This window comes from Dasypus novemcinctus, chromosome 29, assembly GCF_030445035.2.
Source record: "Dasypus novemcinctus isolate mDasNov1 chromosome 29, mDasNov1.1.hap2, whole genome shotgun sequence".
Taxonomy (NCBI): Eukaryota; Metazoa; Chordata; class Mammalia; order Cingulata; family Dasypodidae; genus Dasypus; species Dasypus novemcinctus.
In genome coordinates, this window is record NC_080701.1 from 17,289,184 (window position 1) to 17,309,293 (window position 20,110).

Sequence of the window (20,110 nt, forward strand, 5' to 3'; positions counted from 1 at the left end):
AATAAAAATCACCCTCAGAAAAATACAGTACCATTCTGTTTTGTTGACATGAAAAAGGTTAATAAGACAGTTGAAAATAATGTATACTAGGGTATCACAAAAATATTCTATAATGCATTCTCTCCCCAATACTTTACAAACACATAAATAAGACTCTAGTACAAGACAGTGGATTACAACTGAGGGAATTGCAAGACATAGACTCTATTTAAAATTTGACCCAAATCATGATCAAGCAGCATTGATTACAACTATAAATTCTGGACAACAATGACAAAATAATAAAATGAAAAAAAAATCCCTGCCTCAGGATATTAGAGAGTAATCAGAATCAATAACATTCTGGATGACAGAAAATACATAGGATAAGAGAATTGCAAGGGGTAGATAAAAAATTGCAGTAAATGGATTGCAGGAAATTCACAGGACCTTCATAAAATGAAGAAGGAAATCCTGATAACAAAAGAGCCAGAAATTGAAACTCAGAGTTATGTACATGAATTTTACCCAAAATTCTGGCTCACCCATGGCCCATGTATGTATAGGGCAAACTCTAAGCAGTCCATTAAATGCTAAAATAATTGATATGAAATTTTAGCTGCTGCACACTAATGAAAAGATGACTTTTTACCTTTTGAGTTTAGCCAAATTAACTTACAAAAAGGACAAAAAGAATCAATACAGTTTGGGGAAAATATAATCCAAAATCTTCATAATATATTATTCACAATGTTCCATTACAATCCAAAATTTAGTGATATAAGAAAAAACAGAAAGCATAAATCAAGCTTAAATCAACAAAGGTTAACACCATGGTTGCCCAGGCATGGATTAACAGACATGTATTTTAAAGCATTGTCATGTTCAAATATAAAGTGGAAAATATTCTTTTAAATTTAAAAAAGAAGTAAATGGAAATTTTATAATGGAAAGATATGAAATAAAAATCCACTGGATAGTTTTAAAGCAGAATGGAGATGAAAGAAGAAAGAGTCCATGAACTTGTATGCATAATGTAGGTGGTATCTAACATGAACAACAGAGAAAAAAATAATGAAACAAAAATAAACAGAGCCTAAGAGACCTGAGGACAAAAGAAAATATCTAACATAAGTGGAATTGGATCAACAGAAAGAGAAGAGAGAGAGAATGAGGCATGAAAAAAAGTTTGAAAGAAGAATGGCTGAACGTTTCACAAATTTGATGAAAAGAAAAACTTAAATATTCAGAAATCTCAATAAATCACAAGCAGAATAAATACAAGGAAATCCAAACCTGGTAACATTATAATCAAGATGATGAAAAGCAGAGATGAAAATTTATCTTGAAATGAGCCTCTGAATAAATAGCTTCTCATAGGAAGAAGAACAACAATTAAAATAATTTCTGAAGTTTTATCTGAAAAAAAAAGGACTCTGGAAAATAGTGGAGAAAATATTTAAAGTGCTGAAGTAAAGAGTCATCTTCTAGTTACTACACATCAAATATGAGAAAATAAGGATATATATTGTAATTTCTAGAGAACTATTAAAAGGAGAATGCAAAGGGTATATTTTAAAAGGCAATCAAGTTAAGTGGATTTGGCTCAACTGATAGAGCATACCATATTGGAAGTCCAGGGATCAAACACAGGGCCTCCTGACCAGAGTGGTGAGCTGGCCCATGAGCAGTGCTGATGTGTGCAAGGAGTGCCATGCCACACAGGGGTGTCCCAAGCATAGGGGAGCCCCACATGCCAGAAGTATGCCCCTTAAGGAGAGCTGCCCCATGTGAAAAAAGCGCAGCCTGCCCAGGAGTGGCACTGCACACATGGAGAGCTGACACAGCAAGATGATGCAACAAAAAGAGACACAGATTCCTGGTGCCGCTGACAAGAATGCAAGTAGACACAGAAGAACACACAGTGAATGGACACAGCAGACAATGGGAGGGGGCGGGGAGAGAAATAAATAAAAAATAAATCTTAAAAAAAAAAGACAATCAAAATTTTAAAGTGTAATTCTTACAATATATTCCAATAATCCTAAGAAAACAGAAATATATAGGTTTAAATGCCTAAATAGTAAATACAAAATAAAGAAAAACCTAGACTCTTAGTGTTTTAACTTAAGATGCTAGAAAACAAGAGCAAATAAATTCAACATTTGTAGAAACAGAGAGTGAAAAAGATGAAAGAATAAAGAAAAGAAAGGGAGTGAGGAAGGAAGGGAGAATTAAGATGAGAAATCATTGACATAGAAACTGGAAAATATTGGAGAAAATTAACAAATTCAAGTGTATTTTCTTTTATGAAGATTAACAAATTGGGTAAACTGTATATATATTGATCAGGTAAAAGTATATCACAAATTATTATTATCAGAAATGAAAAAAATGGTTATTATTAGCCAACTTACAGAAAATAATAGGATAATAATAAAATATTGTGAACAACTTCATACCATGACGTTCAACAGCCTAAATGAACAGTTTCCTCCAGAAATACAACTTACTACAATACACAAAAGATGAAATAGCCTATTTAAATAGTCCCATATATATTAATGAAATATAAATTATCAAAAAACTTCTCGGAAAGAAAACTAAAAGTCTAAATAGTTTTCTTGGTTAATTTTATCAAACACTTATTGAAAAGATAACATCACTCTTATACAAATGCTTTAAAAAATAGAGAAGGAAAGAACACTTATCATCTTGTTTTGTGAAGAGAATTCTGCCCTGATATCAAAATCTGACAGATATTAGAAGATGATGCAAAAATTTCTAACAAGGTATTATAAAATTGAATCCAGCAAAATATAAAAAGTTTTATACATCATGACCAAGGGTGAGTTACACTAGAAATGCAAGGTTGTTATAGCATACAAAAGCTAGTCAGTATAACTGAGCAAATTATGAAGGAACATATGTAAAGGAAAGAAACCATACGACCATCTCAATAGATTTTTTTTAAATGATGAATTTCAAAACCCATTCCTTATAAAACCTTTCAGCAACATAGGAATGAAATGTCTTTAATCTGATAAAAAAGCATCTACTGTAAACCTGGAGCTAACATCATATGTAATGATAAAATGCTGAATGCTTTCTGCCTAAATTTGGGAATAATTCAAGTGAGCCTACTCTCAATATATTTATTCAAAATGATATTGCTGATCCTACCATTGCAATAGGCAAGAAAAGGAAACGCCATAAATAGCAGAAAGGAAAATATTTGCAAAGAAAACCTCATGGAATATACAGAACCACAACTCAAATTGATTGCAGAATGCAAGATCATTTTAAATACCAATTAAGTTTCTATATACTATCAGCAAATAATTACAAAATGGGATTTAGGAAAAGCATTTTTATTTCAAATATAAAAAACAAATATTCTTAAGATAAATTCAGAAAAAGCTTGAAAATTCTCTAAATTGAAAACTGGAAAACATTGTTAAAAGATATTTTAAAAACCTGAATAATAGACTGATATACCATGTTTATAGTTGGAAGACAATTTTTTTTCAAGTCATCAACTTTATCCAGATTGATGTTTAGACAAGAAAACTCACAGTAAGGTTTTTTAAATAGATTGATGAACTAATTTAAAATTTATATGGAACAGCAAAAAATTTAGAATACACAAATCAATTTTGAAAAAGAAAAACAGAATTTGAAAACTTACACTACCTAACTTCAAAGTCTCCTACGCTAATTATAGTAATCAAGACAGTGTGGCACCATCATAAAGACTGACAAATGGATAAAAAATAAGATTGCAGAACTAGACCTATACATTGATGCTTTCACAACAAAAGTCATTCAATGAGGAGAGGGCAATATTTCAACAAAATATACAATCATACAAGAAAATATAATAAAGGACTTGAGTGTTCTGATAAAGTTCACCATCTCAGAGAACAGTCTTACAGGATATGTATCAAATGAGATAATAGTTTTCTCTCTTTGTCTGAGTACTTACTGAGGAAGTATGCATTTATGTACCAGATAGGTAGTTCAGAAAAGAGGGTAATACTTTCATTCCTCTATCAGTAGGAATTTGGTTTAGTGAATCTTCTTTCTAAGAGTTCAGCTAAGGTGTGGAGGCAATATATAATAGCACAATGGTTCTAAGCCTGATTCCAGATTGCTTATATTTGAATCCACACTCTGGCACTCATCAACCTCACCACTCATATCTAGTTATTTGAATTCTTTGTACATCAGTTTCCTTGTTTGTAAAATAAGAATTTGAATAATTTTGCTATCTATGGTTATTTGACAAATAAAGGATGTTATTCATATAAAGTGCCCAGAGTAGTCTCTAATACATAGGAAACATTCAATAAATGATCTTTTTTAAAAAAGATTTATTTTTTATTTATTTCTCTTCCCTCCCCCCCAGTTGTCTGCTCTCTGTGTCCATTCGCTGTGTGTTCTTCTGTGACAGCTTCTATCCTTATCAGCAGCACCGGGAATCTGTGTTTCTTTTGGTTGCATCATCTTGCTGTGTCAGCTCTCCGTGTGTGCGGCGCCATTCTTCGGCAGGCTGCACTTTCTTTCGCGCCAGGCGGCTCTCCTTACGGGGCGCACTCCTTGCGCGTGGGGCTCCCCTATGCGGGGGACACCGCTGCATGGCACGGCACTTCTTGAGCATATCAGCACTGCACATGGGCCAGCTACACTTGGGTCAAGGTGGCTTGGGTTTTGAACTGCGGACCTCCCATGTGGTAGGCAGAGGCCCTATCCATTGGGCCAAGTCCGCTTCCTGATCTTTATTATGAGGACATTTTTTCTTTGATCAAACTCTTTTACTCATGCTGAGGATACTAAAAACATTTTTGTGGGAACAATTTTCTCCAAATATAACTGTGGACATTATTTGTCAGAAACGAATCAGGAAACATAATTCAACTTGCAGTGTTCAATTGAAGAATTTGTGTTAAGAGGGTATTTGGGGGAAAGAAGGAATGTTGATGAGCCCAGAGACTAACAATAGCAGGAAGCCTTTACCAATTCCAAGACTGTAGCAACAATTGAAGGAAATAGTATTACCGAAGCTGAGTATAGGCGGAAGCTTTGGAGGAAAGCTCCCTGGTAGAGCTGTAGGTGTAGATTATCACCAATATGGCCAGAATTACAGTTTCCAGAGTAGGGAGGGAGCAAGAAAAGAAACACATCTCAGTGCCTTCCATTGACTAATCTCAACCAGATATCAGTTTATAAAGTAGCTTGGAATAGGCAGGTATCAGCTTCCTAGACTCAGAGCATGGAAGAAAAAGGTGGAAAATGGAACCAGAGTAATAAATGAGAAAAAAACAACAACAGAAAACATGATGGCATGTAGACTATATGAACATCTGGCAAAGAAGTCACATTAAGAAATTTACCATTCCAACTCCCATATTGAGAATGTCAATAATACCAAGAGGAGTAATCTTTAAGGAGGGGAAATGTTGATGAATTCAACAGTTATTTGCACCTTCAGGATTTGCCATGTCCTTGATGTAAAGGTACCACACCTGAAGATTTATCTGTTATAAGCTTGGTTTCACTTCTGCACAAGTCAATGTACTTTTCTTACAAAATTTTATTTTCTGGTGAGTTTTGCATCAAATATTTTGAAATTAGCAAATTCCCATTAAGAATATTGTAGCATATTTAGAAGTAGAATGAACAAAGACCAATAAAATTACCCAATGATAGCATTTTCAGCTATAGTCTAAATACCCTGATTAATTTTATTTTTACTGCCTATTATCTAAATAAGACTTTTAGACACATTAAATAAGTTATTTTATCTCTGATTCTATAAAATTATCTTGTGGGATTGACAGACATGCTGCTCACTCCCTCTTTCATTTTCCCTCATTCTAATCCTCTGTTGTTCTCTCTTAATTTCAAAATAGCTTTGGGTATAATAGTGAAAGGCATCACCAAATTTCTCCAGTTACCTAAGAGTTACCTCCTGAGGGAGATATGAAAGACTCTGAAGAAAATTCAAACACATTTTGACTTGCTTATTTGATTTTTCTTTTCATTATGTTGGACCTAGACAGGGACTTTTCTTTTTATTTGCAAAAGCTAGTAATTTCCTTCCATCATTTTCATTTTGTATTTTAAATGTCTCTGCAAGTATCATAGTGTCATGGAGTTATTACATAGGGTTTATTCACAAAAGAGACGGAGGTTGATTTTCATTTTAATGACAAAAATAAATTTTTCATATAAGTATTTAAATACAACCTGCAATTATTAGATTAACTGCAGCTCTTTGTCAGTAGGAATGGATGTAGTTATATCACTTTTTTCACTGGAAGATGTATTGCCTAGATTTGTAGAAAAAATATCTTCTGCCCCAACACTGGAGCTCATATTGCTCTAATTTTTTTTCATTATCATTTTTTTCATTTAAAGATTGTAATTCACATTTTATATTTCTGGCCAAAAACATATATTTCATTTGGAAAACATAGTTTAAAATTGATGCATTTCATAAAAAAAGTAAATGAAGAACACACAAACCATATATACACATGTACAAACATTTCACTTAACAGTCACCTAACAAATTTTTCAATATGTTTATATTTAGGAGGTCAAAATGTCATTGTAAATTCTCATAGTCCAAATTCCATTTTATTTCTTTATTTTTTTGTCTCTTCTTCTGGACTGTGGATGTAATAAAGGAAACATATGTATGTCTTGAATATTACTCTACCCTCACTGCCTAGTACTAGTACAAAGAGGTACTAAATATTTTTGAATGAATAATTGGGAAAATATTCATTTGTATAAGAACTTAAGAGAGATATTTTGAATACAATTCAAGTAAATAAATGGTTTCATAAGTACACACATTATTTCCTTTTTAATACACACCATGACATCTCTCATGGACTCATAAATACTATTTTGAATGACATTAACATAATTGATTCTCACTTCAGTATGGATAGCTACTTTCTTTTTTTATATTTATATATACTGAAATATAATAACATTGGGTTATGTTATTTGGTATAAAAATATCAAACTAACCCAATACCTCATTACATATAATAGCTCAACTCCTTGGGTCTTTTCAAAGGAAGAGCAACAGCAATACTTATAGACAAGATAAAATAGAAAACACTATCTCCTGATTTTGTTCATATATGTAAACATGTGACTGTAAGAACATAAAAGTTTGAAACATCACCGTCTTTATTTTCTAAATTAATTCATTACCGAAGAAGGTGGACTCTGTCAATACTGTGACTCTATGCAGCCCAGGCATACTGTCATATACCTATGCAGGCAAGTAGATGAAAATTGAGAGATGAATTTATAAGTGCCTTTCCATTGCTAGTAATCTGTGAGTCAATAATTCTAACTCTTCAGGAATGCCCTTGTCATGTAAAATCAAAGAGGCTCAGAAAGTACCAGTTGGTTTAGTGCCATAAGCAGACACACATTTTCAACACTTAGAGGAACAACTGGTGAATTAATTGTCTATAATGTTTTTGAAATTATTAAAAGCACCTAATATCTGGCCACAAATGCATATACCTCAAGTAGTGTTTCATTTTCCTTTCCATGGCTTATGTTTAATTCAAATGATAATAGCTTTTGCTACACTGTAGAACTGGCTTTGCAAAAGCAAAATGAGAAAATCGCCTATTAAAACCATTTCACACCACACAAAGTTAGCTAGGTAGATAAACAATGTTTATGCATTGTATTTCTACTTGAAGTCTTTGTAACAATGAAGCATCAAATTATCATTTTAATATAGACACAAAATAATGGAAAGTTGTAAAAGTGGTTGGCCAATGACTATTAGATAGGCCCTGGAAAATGTGGAAATATTTCACTAAAGCTGAAAGAAATCAGATAGGAAAAACATTTGCATACAGGTTTGAAATATTCAATTTATATACAGATTATGGACATGATTTCTGCTTTTTAGAAGATGGAGTACGCTTTTCCCTTTTGTTCCTGTTAAGTACAACTAAAATCTCTTGGCATTATAAATAAAACAAGCATTAGATGACTTTGAAAGATGGAGAGAAGGCAGACCAGCTCGGGATCTCAGGACCCAAGGAGCAACATGGTAATCTGTCCTTGGGTTTTCTTTTTGCCTCATATATCCCATATTTGGAGTTGAAGAATCCAATAACCTGGAAATACCAATGGTTGTAAACTAAAAGAAGCCCCAACAGAAGGCTGGTTTCTTTATTGAAACCTGGGGAAGGTACAGCTTAACAAAACATAAAACTTTTAAACAAGAACTACCGTATTACAGGCAAACAAAGCAGAATGAACACTGGTTACACACACACCCATTTTAACAAGGCAGAGTGGAGAGGCTCAACTTCCACCGCTTGAGGCTGTATCAAGGGGCCACAACACTACTCCCAGGGTGGTGGCAGGGAAGGTGAAGTAGTCAGCTAGTCTTGAAATGTAAGATTATATTGGGAAGAAAAGACACCTAATTTGAAAACTTATTGTATAGCTATCAGGATTACAATTGCATGCTATTGGTGGAGAGATAGAAACATAGATCAGTGGAGCAGAACAGAAAACACAGAAATAGGTCCACACAAATATACCCAACTAATTTTTGGCAAAGATGTGAAAGCAATCTGATGGAGGAAAGGTAGTCTTTTTATACAATGGTTCTGGAGCAATTGGATATCCATTCACAAAGAAATGAACCTTGACCTAAGTCTCACACCTTAAACAAAAATTAATGCAATGTGATTAATGAACTTAAATGTAAAATATAAAAATATACAACTTTTAGAGAAAGGAAAAGCATGGGAGGAAATCTTCAGCATCTAGGGCTAGGGAAGGAGTTCTTTGACTTGAAAACAAAAGCGTGATCCATCAAAGGAAAAGAAATGGTAAACTGAACCTCAACAAAATTAAACACTTTAGTTCTTTGAAATAACCAATTAAGAGGAAAAAAGACTAGGTAAAGAGTCAGAAAATCTGGCTCAAGTGGCCATGTTTTATGACGTCTGGCTCATCTCCTGGTGGTATATCTGTTACCTGTGAAGAGAAAGTAGTTCCCTCTCTTAAGACACAAGCTGAGGGTGGCGGACTTGGCCCAGTGGTTAGGGCGTCTGTCTACCACATGGGAGTTCCTATGTTCAAACCCCAGACCTCCTTGTCCCATGTGGAGTTGGCCCATGTGCAGTGCTGATGCGCGCAAGGAGTGCCCTGCCACGCAGGGGTGTCCCCGTGTAGGGGAGCCCCACGCACAAGGAATGCGCCCCATAAGGAGAGCCACCCAGCGCCAAAGAAAGTGCAGCCTGCCCAGGAATGGTTCCGCACACATGGAGAGCTGACGCAACAAGATGACGCAACTAAAAGAAACACAGATTCCTGTGCCACTCACAACAACAGAAGTGGACAAAGAAGATGAAGCAAATAGACACAGAGAAAGACAACCAGGTGGGGGGGAAGGGGAGAGAAATAAATAAATAAATAAATAAATCTTTAAAAAAAAAAAAAGACACAAGCTGAATGTAGAACGTCTCCCAGAGCTGGCCACAGATGGAGACCAGTCATGGAGGACAGCACCTTCTAATGAAGCTGGCCTTGTGCTGTCTCTTCTTTCCATCAGTGCTTGTAATAGAAAGATAGCAACCTGCAAACCATGGAGTGGATTGTGACCCAGGATGGCTGTTTCTGGTGTCAGGCATTGTTAAGCTCCTTGCTACCCTCCATACAGGAGACCTCTCCCCTGGAGGTGATAATAGGTGTCCCATTATTTACTGATATTTTGGCACAGTGAGCTGGGTGCTGAAGTCTGACACAAATAATCACATAAAAAGACAATCAACATTATTAGCTATTAGACAAATGCAAATTAAAACCACAGTGAATAATCACAACAGAGCTTTCAGAATGATTTTTAAAAGTATATATATACTTATTTTTTAAGATTTATTTTTTATTTATTTCTCTCCCCTTCCACCTCTACCCCGGTTGTCTGTTCTCTGTGTCTATTTGCTGCGTCGTCTTTGTCTACTTCTGTTGTTGTCAGCGGCACAGGAATCTGTGTTTCTTTTTGCTGCGTCATCTTGTCATCTTGTTGTGTCATTTCTCCATGTGGGCGGCACCATTCTTAGGCAGGCTGCACTTTCTTTGGCGCTGGGCGGCTCTCCTTATGGGGCGCACTCCTTGCGCATGGGGCTCCCCTACACGGGGACACCCCTGCATGGCACAGCACTCCTTGTGCGCATCAGCACTGCGCATGGGCCAGCTCCACACGAGTCAAGGAGGCCCAGGGTTTGAACCGCGGACCTCCCATGTGGTAGATGGACGCCCTAACCACTGGGCCAAGTCCGCCACCTATATATACTTTTATATATATACATATATATATTTTATATATATATATATATATAGCGGCTACACCAAATGCTCGGGAGGATGTGGAGAAACTGGACCACTCATACCTTGATTGTGGGAATGTAAAATGGTGTAGCCTCTGTAATGCAGTTTAGCAATTTCTCAAAACACTAAACATACCCACTAGCATGACACCCAACAATTGCACTTTTGGGCATTTGTCCAAGAGAAATGGTTTATGTTCATCCAAAACCCAGTGCACACATATTTATAGAAAAGTTATTTATAATATTCATAATGTCCCAAAACTGGAGTCACCCAGAGTTCCTTCATTGGGTGAATAAACTAACTGCACTACAGCCATACCATGGACTACGACTCAGCTATAAAAAGGAACAAAGGAACAAACAATTGATGCACATAACAGCCTGATTGAATCTCCAGAGAATTATGCTGAATGAAACAAAGCCAATCTGAAATAACTATATACTACATGATACTATTTGAAAATAGTTATTGAACTGGCAAATTTTACAAATGGAGAACAGATTAGTAGTTGCTAAGTTAAAGAGGGAGTGGATAAGGGAGGAAGTGGGTATGGTTATAAGAGGGAGATATGAGGTATCCTTGTGGTGATGGAACTGTTCGTTATATTGACTATCAATTTGAATATTCTGGTTGTGATATTGTAATATAGTTAAGCAAGATGCTACCATTGGGGAAGCTGTATAAAGGGTACAGTGGATCCCTCTCTATTATTTCTTACACAATTTCATGTGAATCTACAATTATTTCAAAATTAGTAAGTTTAAAGAAAGAAGATTGTGGACAAAATGGATTTCTGCTTTCTTGTCTGTTTGCTTGTTTAAAGGGCACATTAAAATTTTTTAATATTATCCAGTCAATCAAAGAAGAAGATAAACTGGTTGGGAGAATTAATGGGTCTTATATAGGGAAAATTAAATTCAGAAATGGCTTGCCTGATTTTTATTTTGCTATGGTATTATTTTGCTGTTGGTATTCAAAGAGACAGTTCTTTGACCTAACTTGATACAAAAACTACCCCTGATTAATATCTATAGTCAATTGATGATAAATATGAATAGAAATTCCTAGAATGTCTAAAAATTAGAATAATTTCTATGCAGACTATTTAACGGAAATCTTAAAGGAAAGTAGTTTGATCCATTAAGAATAATTTTTATTTTATCCATCAACTTTGATATAGTCAACAATCATATCCAAGTATTTTAAACCCTTGAAAAACTGTGTCCTATTTAGTAGCTTTCTCATTCTCTTAGCAGCTTCGCTTACACAACTCATTTACTTAGAAGGGAAATACATTTATCCATTTAAGAGAAAACTTAAGTTTTATACAAAACATTCTGAATTGTCACAAGTTTGGCTTACATATAAGAATGTTATAGAATCATACAGATGCAAGTTCTTAGACATTACTAATATGTGAGAAGCACTGTTAATTCTTTTATTTGGAAAAAAACAGGTTATAAGTTATAGTTACATTTGACATTCAGAAGTGCAGAAAAGATCAAATGAAATGATGCAATTGAATAGGTTTTATAACCATAAAATTTTATATGTATGAAGTCGTTGTTACTATTGTTAATTATTATTAGTATTTCATGGCTTGATTTTGGAACACCATTCTCCCTAAAATTCACTACATACCATTCCGGATTTAATGCAATCCCTGTATAATTTAAGTTGGCAGTCATAATTTGTAAAAATGTCTGTTTTGTCACTCTTTGGTAAATTTACAGGCATAAAAGGAAGCTATGGTTTTAACCTAACCCTAAAAAAAAATCTCTGTGAGTACTTAGTTCATTTTAAGTCATGGTAAAAAATAAAAAACTAGCATCACATTTTGCTTAAGCACTGGTTCAAGACACTTTAAAGCTGTAAACTCTATACCTTGATTTGGCACATTCAATTTAATCTCTCAATAGTTAGAGAACAAATTATAATTAAAAGAAGAGTAAAAAGGGGTCAGTTAGAAAACTATTTCTTGCATACAGATGAGTAATTAGAGTGACCTCAATATGGTGGCTTCCCTTTGTTGTCGCAAGACAAATAACTTTGTGAGCAGAGGAACAGGCTCGGCTCTGCAGACCCTTAATGTGCACTGTCTCCATGAAAGCCAGAAGTTGTCTTTGGTGCCTTTGCAGTTAGATGAAAGGGAATGGATCCTGCAGTGAAATCAAGAGTGGGGAAGTTTAGAGTTTGACTTTGTTGTTACCTGCCATGCGAAGTTAGCTCATTAGGAGTTTGTTTTTGCCAGAAATCAACAGCCAAGATTCTACCATACTGCCTTTAAACATGCACACACACACACACACATGCACATAATACATACAGGAATACTTTGAAGTTTAGGAGATAAAGTATGGTTTGTGTGAATTTAGAATGTCTCCTTTTATTATAGAAACAACTTATTTTCTCAAGGTGAGAGCTATGAGCCATTAGAATTTGGACTTCTCCAAGACCAGGAGTATATAATCACTGGATAAGGACAATTTCACCCAAATGAGACCTAATCCTACAGAATGCTTGGCCTAAAAAGCAAACAGACCAGTTTCTTGGTCTTTTGCCTTTTCTAAGGATGGACTATATGACACACAAGTCAATATGTGATCTTAAAAACCTTGGAAATGATGGCAATCCATTGGATAAATGAGTAGATTTAGTTGGAATTGTGGATCTAATATTTAATATTTAATATAGCCTTTGAAAAATTAGAAGAAAATGATGCTCATATTATAATCATGGGATAGGAAGAACTGTTCAGTGGCTATATAGTCCTGTTTTCAGTTGGGATTTCACAAAATGGAAATTAATTTGCTCATTCTTCCTATTTTTAATGATCTCTAAGAAAAGAGGTCCCTTATCTCCAACATCAACTTATACCTTGGATTCACAAAATAGATCAATTGTTTTTCCCAACCTTGACTCCAGGAGCTTTCTTAATCCATTCCCTGGCCCGTGGTTACCCAAAAAGGTAAAGTTTACATCCAGGTGCAAAATTATGTGAATTTGGCCAGTTGAACATGGGTGGGAGTGACTGTTTCAGCTCAGAGTGAAAGAGGAATGTATTAGGCTTCTCCAGAGAAACAGAAATGAAGTATATAATACATATATATATATATATATATATACACACAATAACTTTTTTATTATGATGAGTTGGTTCATGAAATGTGAGGGTTGGCAAATCTGAATTTTGTAGGGTAGGTCATAAGTTGGAGATTCTGATGAAGGTGATTCTGATATCTGGCAAGCCTGTATTTCTCAAGAGAAGCTCACTGATTAAAGGTGAAGCAGAAATTATTTTTTGATTGTGAGACCTTCAGTTCTGCATTTTAAGATCTCCAGCCAATATGATGGGACTCCCCACATTGCTGAGGGCAATCTCCTTTGTTGACTGCAGATGAATCAACCATAGATGTAAGCAACTGATTATAGATGCAAATCCATCTATGAAATACCCTCACAGAAATAATCAGGCCAGTGCTTGCTTGACCAAACAATTGGGCTCCATAACCTGGTCAAGTTAACACATGAAATTTACCATTCCAAGATATGGAATGTTTCTGTTCTTTCTTTTGCATTTCTCCTCTCCAGCAGGAGAAATGATATGCCTACATATGGCCTCGTACTTCATTCTCTGTCCTTGAAGACATGTAGAGCAGACCCTCAACCTAGAATTGAACCCAACAGAGTCTATCCAAGCCCAGTGGAATCACATTGGCATCTCTAGAGCCATCTGATGAACCATATAGTGGAGGATGGGTTTTGGAACCAGGTAGTCTTTTTTCAAATTTTGGCTCTACTACTCAGTTACATAATGACTTGGAATGAATCAGCTGAACTTTGACTCATGGTTTTATTCATGGATATATTCAATTTAATAATGTATTAATCATAAGTTATTGTTTGATTTGTGTATTTTTACGTAACCAGAGTGGGGTTCAGGGAGAGCACTCAAAAATTCTCATTTTCATTATTTCTTTGGTAACTCCCCTATACTGTAAGCCTAGATCAGGAACATGGCTAAAGTTAAAATGGAAAGTAATTGAGATAGAACCACCATTAACAATAGCATTAATGAATAGAAAAATGTAATTAATAGTAGATAAATGTAATGAATAGTCAATGTCCCTGGAACCTATTGCTTTGAGAGAGTGGTGAAGTTAAACTGTTTTGGTGTACACATAAATTTGGCCTTAAATTCAGAATGTTACAGCTGGAAGGAACGTAAATGATGGCTTTGTCTGATCACTGATGTGAGAATTGAAGCTTAGCAAGATGAATTTTCTTTCCCCAAACCAGTTAATGGCAACTCTGTCATTTAAACCAACAAAATGGTTTTGTTAATGGCAGTCTGGTATATTAAGAATATACTTCCTATCTAGTATTCTGTTCTCAGAATAACAGAATGACTGTGTACCAGAGCAAATCTCTTTTTCTACAGAAGAGCCCACAAATATCAGTCTCATCAGAAGGGACTGAAACTCGTGAAAGGGGATATGATGTCAGTAAGGAAACATATATGGAGTTCTGTTTGCATGTGAAATCTAACTACACTTTTCCTAAAGAGACTCAGTTAAGGGTCAGATCACCCTTTGCAACCAATATGATTTTTATATGCTGCCATTTAGGCATCCATATTTTTGTTGTTGATTAAAGTGACAGATTCACTATTTAAACACTAATTTGCCCAGTTTTCAAAGCCTTCAGATTTTAGATACAAATGTAAAAGGGATGGTTGTCAAATGCTAAGACAAGAGTAACCATTCTCAAATGTGTTTCTTTTCTGTTTTTGTTTTTAAATTTCTGGTCATGTGATCTTTAGTGAGCCAGAGGTCCTTTGGACCACCCGCATTCTTTGTCACCGTCAGAAGAAACAAAATCATAGCAGCAGCATTATATTGGAAGTCTTTTTAGTAAGTGGTGGCTAAAAAGAGTAGAGCAAAATGAAAATATAAGGGAACCTAAACTGGGAATAGGACAAACAGGAAAAAAGGAGCAAACACAAACAGAAACAAGGAAAAAAATAGTAAAGATGATAAAAAACAAAAAGAGGAGATGAAAGAGTAGTGTTGGCTCAACCTTTACGACCCACAGCCCCTGCTCTCCTGCTGGACATCAGCTCAGGCCTGAAATCAATTATAATCTTAGGCGGCTAAAGTCCCAGCTACATCTCTATCCAAGTTTTGCTTAACTGATCCTCAAGCATTACCTCTTTGGCAACTTCTTTGCCGCTGAAGCTCTTGACACCCTCCAAGGTTTCTCATGAGGCCCTGCTTTGTTAGGTCATTTACTGCTCTGGGCAGACCTGACAATGACTAGCAGCAGGCAGGGAAGAAGAGGTTCTGCCACAGGGAACTCTCTCCTTACCTCTCTTGCTGCTCTCATTTTCTGTTGTTCCATTCTGAGTGGACAAAGCCTAGACTCCAGAAGCCAAGACCACCCTGTTGTTCTGAGGCTATGGCTACTCAAAAGGCAGCATACGGACCACTCCTTAAATTAAGAACTATACAAGGAAATCCACTTTGGAGTAGTAAATCAAATTTACTCCTCTTGAAACTGGGTAAAGTTGCATGTCAGGCTTTATGATTGAAATCGGTATTTTCTTCTGCTTTCTTCCACTGCTGGGAGAACAATATGATGAATTCACAGAAAACCCTTTTGTTTGCCCTCATGCAACCACGAAGGAAAGGAGCAATATTAAGTCTGTCCTAAAGCATTTTAGATCCGGCTGAATGGCTGGTAGACAATAATTCCTTCCAACCTGTTGCCTCTCGGCATCAAAGAGAAGTAGTGAAAATGATAAGAAAAGGTCTTAAAACTTGCTTTCATTTTCTTCTTGTAGATGTGAGGACTCTTGCAGTTTAAGCAGATTATGTTTCTAAATTGGAGGTTGGTTGAATGATTAAAAGATAAAACACTTTCATGTAAACCTTTACGCAAATTTATCAGCTTGGATTTTCCGAATTTTTTTGTTAATTTTGTCATCAAATTGGAAATTTTTAATTCAAATGTAATAAAAGGTCTTGATCTATAGTGAAATAATATTAATTTTAACATACAGCTTTTTATAATTAATTTGTCACCAGATGAAAGAAAAAAAATGAGCTCTCTTTGCTTTGGTGATTAAAGGGAGACTAGACCTTTGAAAATATATTTGTATGTACAGTAAGATGAACCTGTTTTATAGGAGGTATAGAAATGGTTAGCTGTTAAGAGTTGCACATTAGAGGCAGAATTAACAATGACAGTTAAGAGAGAAGGGGAGGCGTACAAATTTTTAGTGAATTCTCTTTTATATTTAGGGCATAGGAATGAAGCTTTGTGTGTTAAAGGTAAGGGAGCTTCCAGTTGGCTGAGGAAATCTGGATTGCCATATCATGGCAACATAAAAATCTACCAAAACTTACTATTTTGTGTTGAAAAGGTCTGCTTTCCAGGGCCCTTGCCCCAAGGCAAAGATGACAGGTAAAATGGAGAGTGGTTTAGGCTGACCGTGAATTCATCATCTGTTAATCTAGATAGACAACACCCTTCTTCACTGATGGATGGTACTGAGCAGTGTGAAATGGGTAGTCTTGAGGGTCAGATCTGCCTGGGGTTCAATCCACATGCAAGCTCAGAATATACAGAATATTCTGTAAATTCTTGGGTGTATATGTGTGTGTATATATATACACACACCCAATAACTTCCAATCCCTCCCTCTGGATTTCAGCTTCCTCATCTATACAAAAGGGAGCATACACATATTTTATGGGATTGTTATGAATCTGAAATACGTGAATAAATGGAAAGCACCTAGTAAAATCATTGGCATATTGTTGTTTTACAGAATTAGTAGATTTTTTTTCCCTTTCTCTCCTTGTTTCTTTTTCTCCAAATGTGTATATATATATATATTTTAAAGATTTATTTATGTATTCTCTCCCCTCCCCCATTGTTCAAGGTCACTGTCTGCTCTCTGTATCCATTCGCTGTGTGCTCTCTGTGTCTACTCATCTTCTCTTTAGGAAGCACTGGGAACTGAACTTGCGACCTCCCGTGTGGGAGGGCAGTGCTCAATTTCTTGAGCAACCTCAGCTGCCTGGTGTGTTGCGTCTCTTTCTTGCATCACCTTGTGTGTCAGCTCATTGTGCCTGCCTGTCACACCAACTCACCTTCTCCAGGAAGCACTGGGAACTGAACCTGGGACCTCCCATGTGATAGGTGGAAGCCCAATCACTTGAGCCACATCTGCTTCCCTCCAATAGTATATTTTTGTGCTTTGGTAATTGTAGGGGACAAGGGAGAGGAAATAAGGGAAAAATACGAAAAATGTACAGAAAAGCTATTTAAAGAAAAAAAGTTGGCCCACGAAGACTAACTGCTTGCCCACAACATACAATATGTGTCCCTTCCCAAAGAAAAAGAAATCTTCTCAATCCCTTTGGATGCTTCCTTCAAGCAATAAAAGGAGGCTATTTTTAACAGTCTATGTACAATATTTTTCTCCATTCTTTGTATATAAAACATGCAGCAACATTCATGTCACAGCTTGCAATGGCATGGTTGTTGTTATTTGTGTTTATTTTGTTTTGTTTTTAACCATGGGAACTCTTTGAATGGGACTACTGTTTGTGCACAGACACTGAATTTGAAATGTGCAAATCCATGCAGGTATCATTCATTCGGGTTATTTTGATCAGAACAATGCTATTGTTTTAAGTCACAGTTATATCTGTATTTATATCTACACACACATATATACACATTTGTGTGTTTATATAATATATATAAATACATATATAAGTATATGAATATGTATGTGTATGTATATAATATACCCACAAACACATGTTTTTTTTCAGGTAAATACAAACTTGCTTTTCTGCTACAAATGTTGCTTTGCCAGTAAACATATAACTTTTTAAGGCTATCTATTGAACTACCAAATGGTCATAGTAACCAATAGTTATAATATTAATAATATTAATTATTTATTGAATATTATGTTAGTTTGCCAGGCTGCTATGACAAATACCTACAATTAATTGGCTTAAACAATAGGAATTTATTATCTCAGTTTTGGAGGTTAGAATTCCAAAATCAGTGTATCAGTATTTTAGTTCCCTGTACTGCTCAAACAAAAGACATAAAATGGGTTTGGTTAAGCAAAGGAGATTTTTTTTTTTTAAGATTTATTTTATTTATTTCTCTCCCTTTCCGCCGCTCCCCCCCCCCCCACAAGTTGTCTGTCCTCTGTGTCCATTTGCTGTGTGTTCTTATTTGTCTGCTTCTGTTGTTGTCAGCGGCACGGGAATCTGTGTTTCTTTTTGTTGCATCATCTTGTTGTGTCAGCTCTCCGTGTGTGCGGCACCATTCCTGGGCAGGCTGCACTTTCTTTCGTGCTGGGTAGCTGTCCTTATGGGGCGCACTCCTTGTGTGTGGGTCTCCCCTATGCAGGGGGCACCCCTGCATGGCACGGCACTCTTTGCGCCCATCAGCACTGCACATGGACCAGCTCCACATGGGTCAAGGAGGCCCGGGAGAGTTTGAAGCTGGAAAACAGTCCAAATCAAGGTGTCAACAAGGCAATGCTTTCGTCCCTACAAGCAGCATTCTGGGGCTGGCTGCTGCAATCCTTGACTCTTTTGTCACATAGTAAAGCACATGGCAGTGTCTCCTTGTCTCTCCCATCTCTTCCGGGTTCAGTTGATGTCTAGCCTCTTCCTGTGGCTTTCTCTCTGTGTGTCTGAATTTCATTAAAATCCATCTTGATTGAGGTGGAACACACCTTAACTGAAATTACTTCTTCAAAAGTCATATTTACAATGGGTTTACACCCACAGGAATGGATTAAACTATAGACCATGGTTTTCTGAGGTACATATAGCTTCAAACCACCACAGCCAGGAGACCGTTCTTTTTCCATGGTTTGTAGCATGGTGATGGCTTTCTGGCAATCCTCTGTCACATGGAGATCTGTGTCCTTGGTTTCTCCTCTGGTTCTACTTCCATGTCCAATTTCCAGTTTGGGTTAAGGAATGCCCCATTTCAGTTCAGCCACACTGTAACTAAAAACATCTTCAAAGATCCTACTCATAAATGAGTTCACAACCAAAGGACGAGGGGTTTGAACTTGACCATGTCTTTTGTGGGGAAAATGAGTCAATCCCCAACAAGTATTTACTATTTGACAGATGCTATAATTAGCACCTAGCATGCATTATCTAATTTAATCTTCATAATGATGTAAGGGAGCATTCTAACATTGTCCCATTTTACAGAAAAATGAATCAAAGCTCAGAGATATTATATAAGTTGCTCAAACTTATATTCTTGCCATTTATTAAACAGGGATTTTGACCTATATTTCACTAAATCCAAGACTCAAACTCTAACAAAATGTACTAACTGAAGAGCCAGTATAGGCCAGTGTTGAACAATAGTTGCATAAGAAGAGGCTTTCAGGCAAAGTAGATTACAAAATTTTTCTTTTTATCAGAAAATTAAAACACAATGAGGGATGAAAACTTCTTTGTGATGTAAATTTTAGAAATTACAAAATGGGATTTCAAATATTATATCATGTTCTGCTCTTGAATACATTTTTTTGTGCCATAAGAGCCATTTGCAAGTATTATAGTATTTGAGGGTGGAATTTGTAGTCTAGGAGGTAAATTGCCACCAGTGTCAAACACAGGTTAGGGACAACTTAAAAAGCTATCATAAGCAGGGTTAACCTTTCTGGGATATA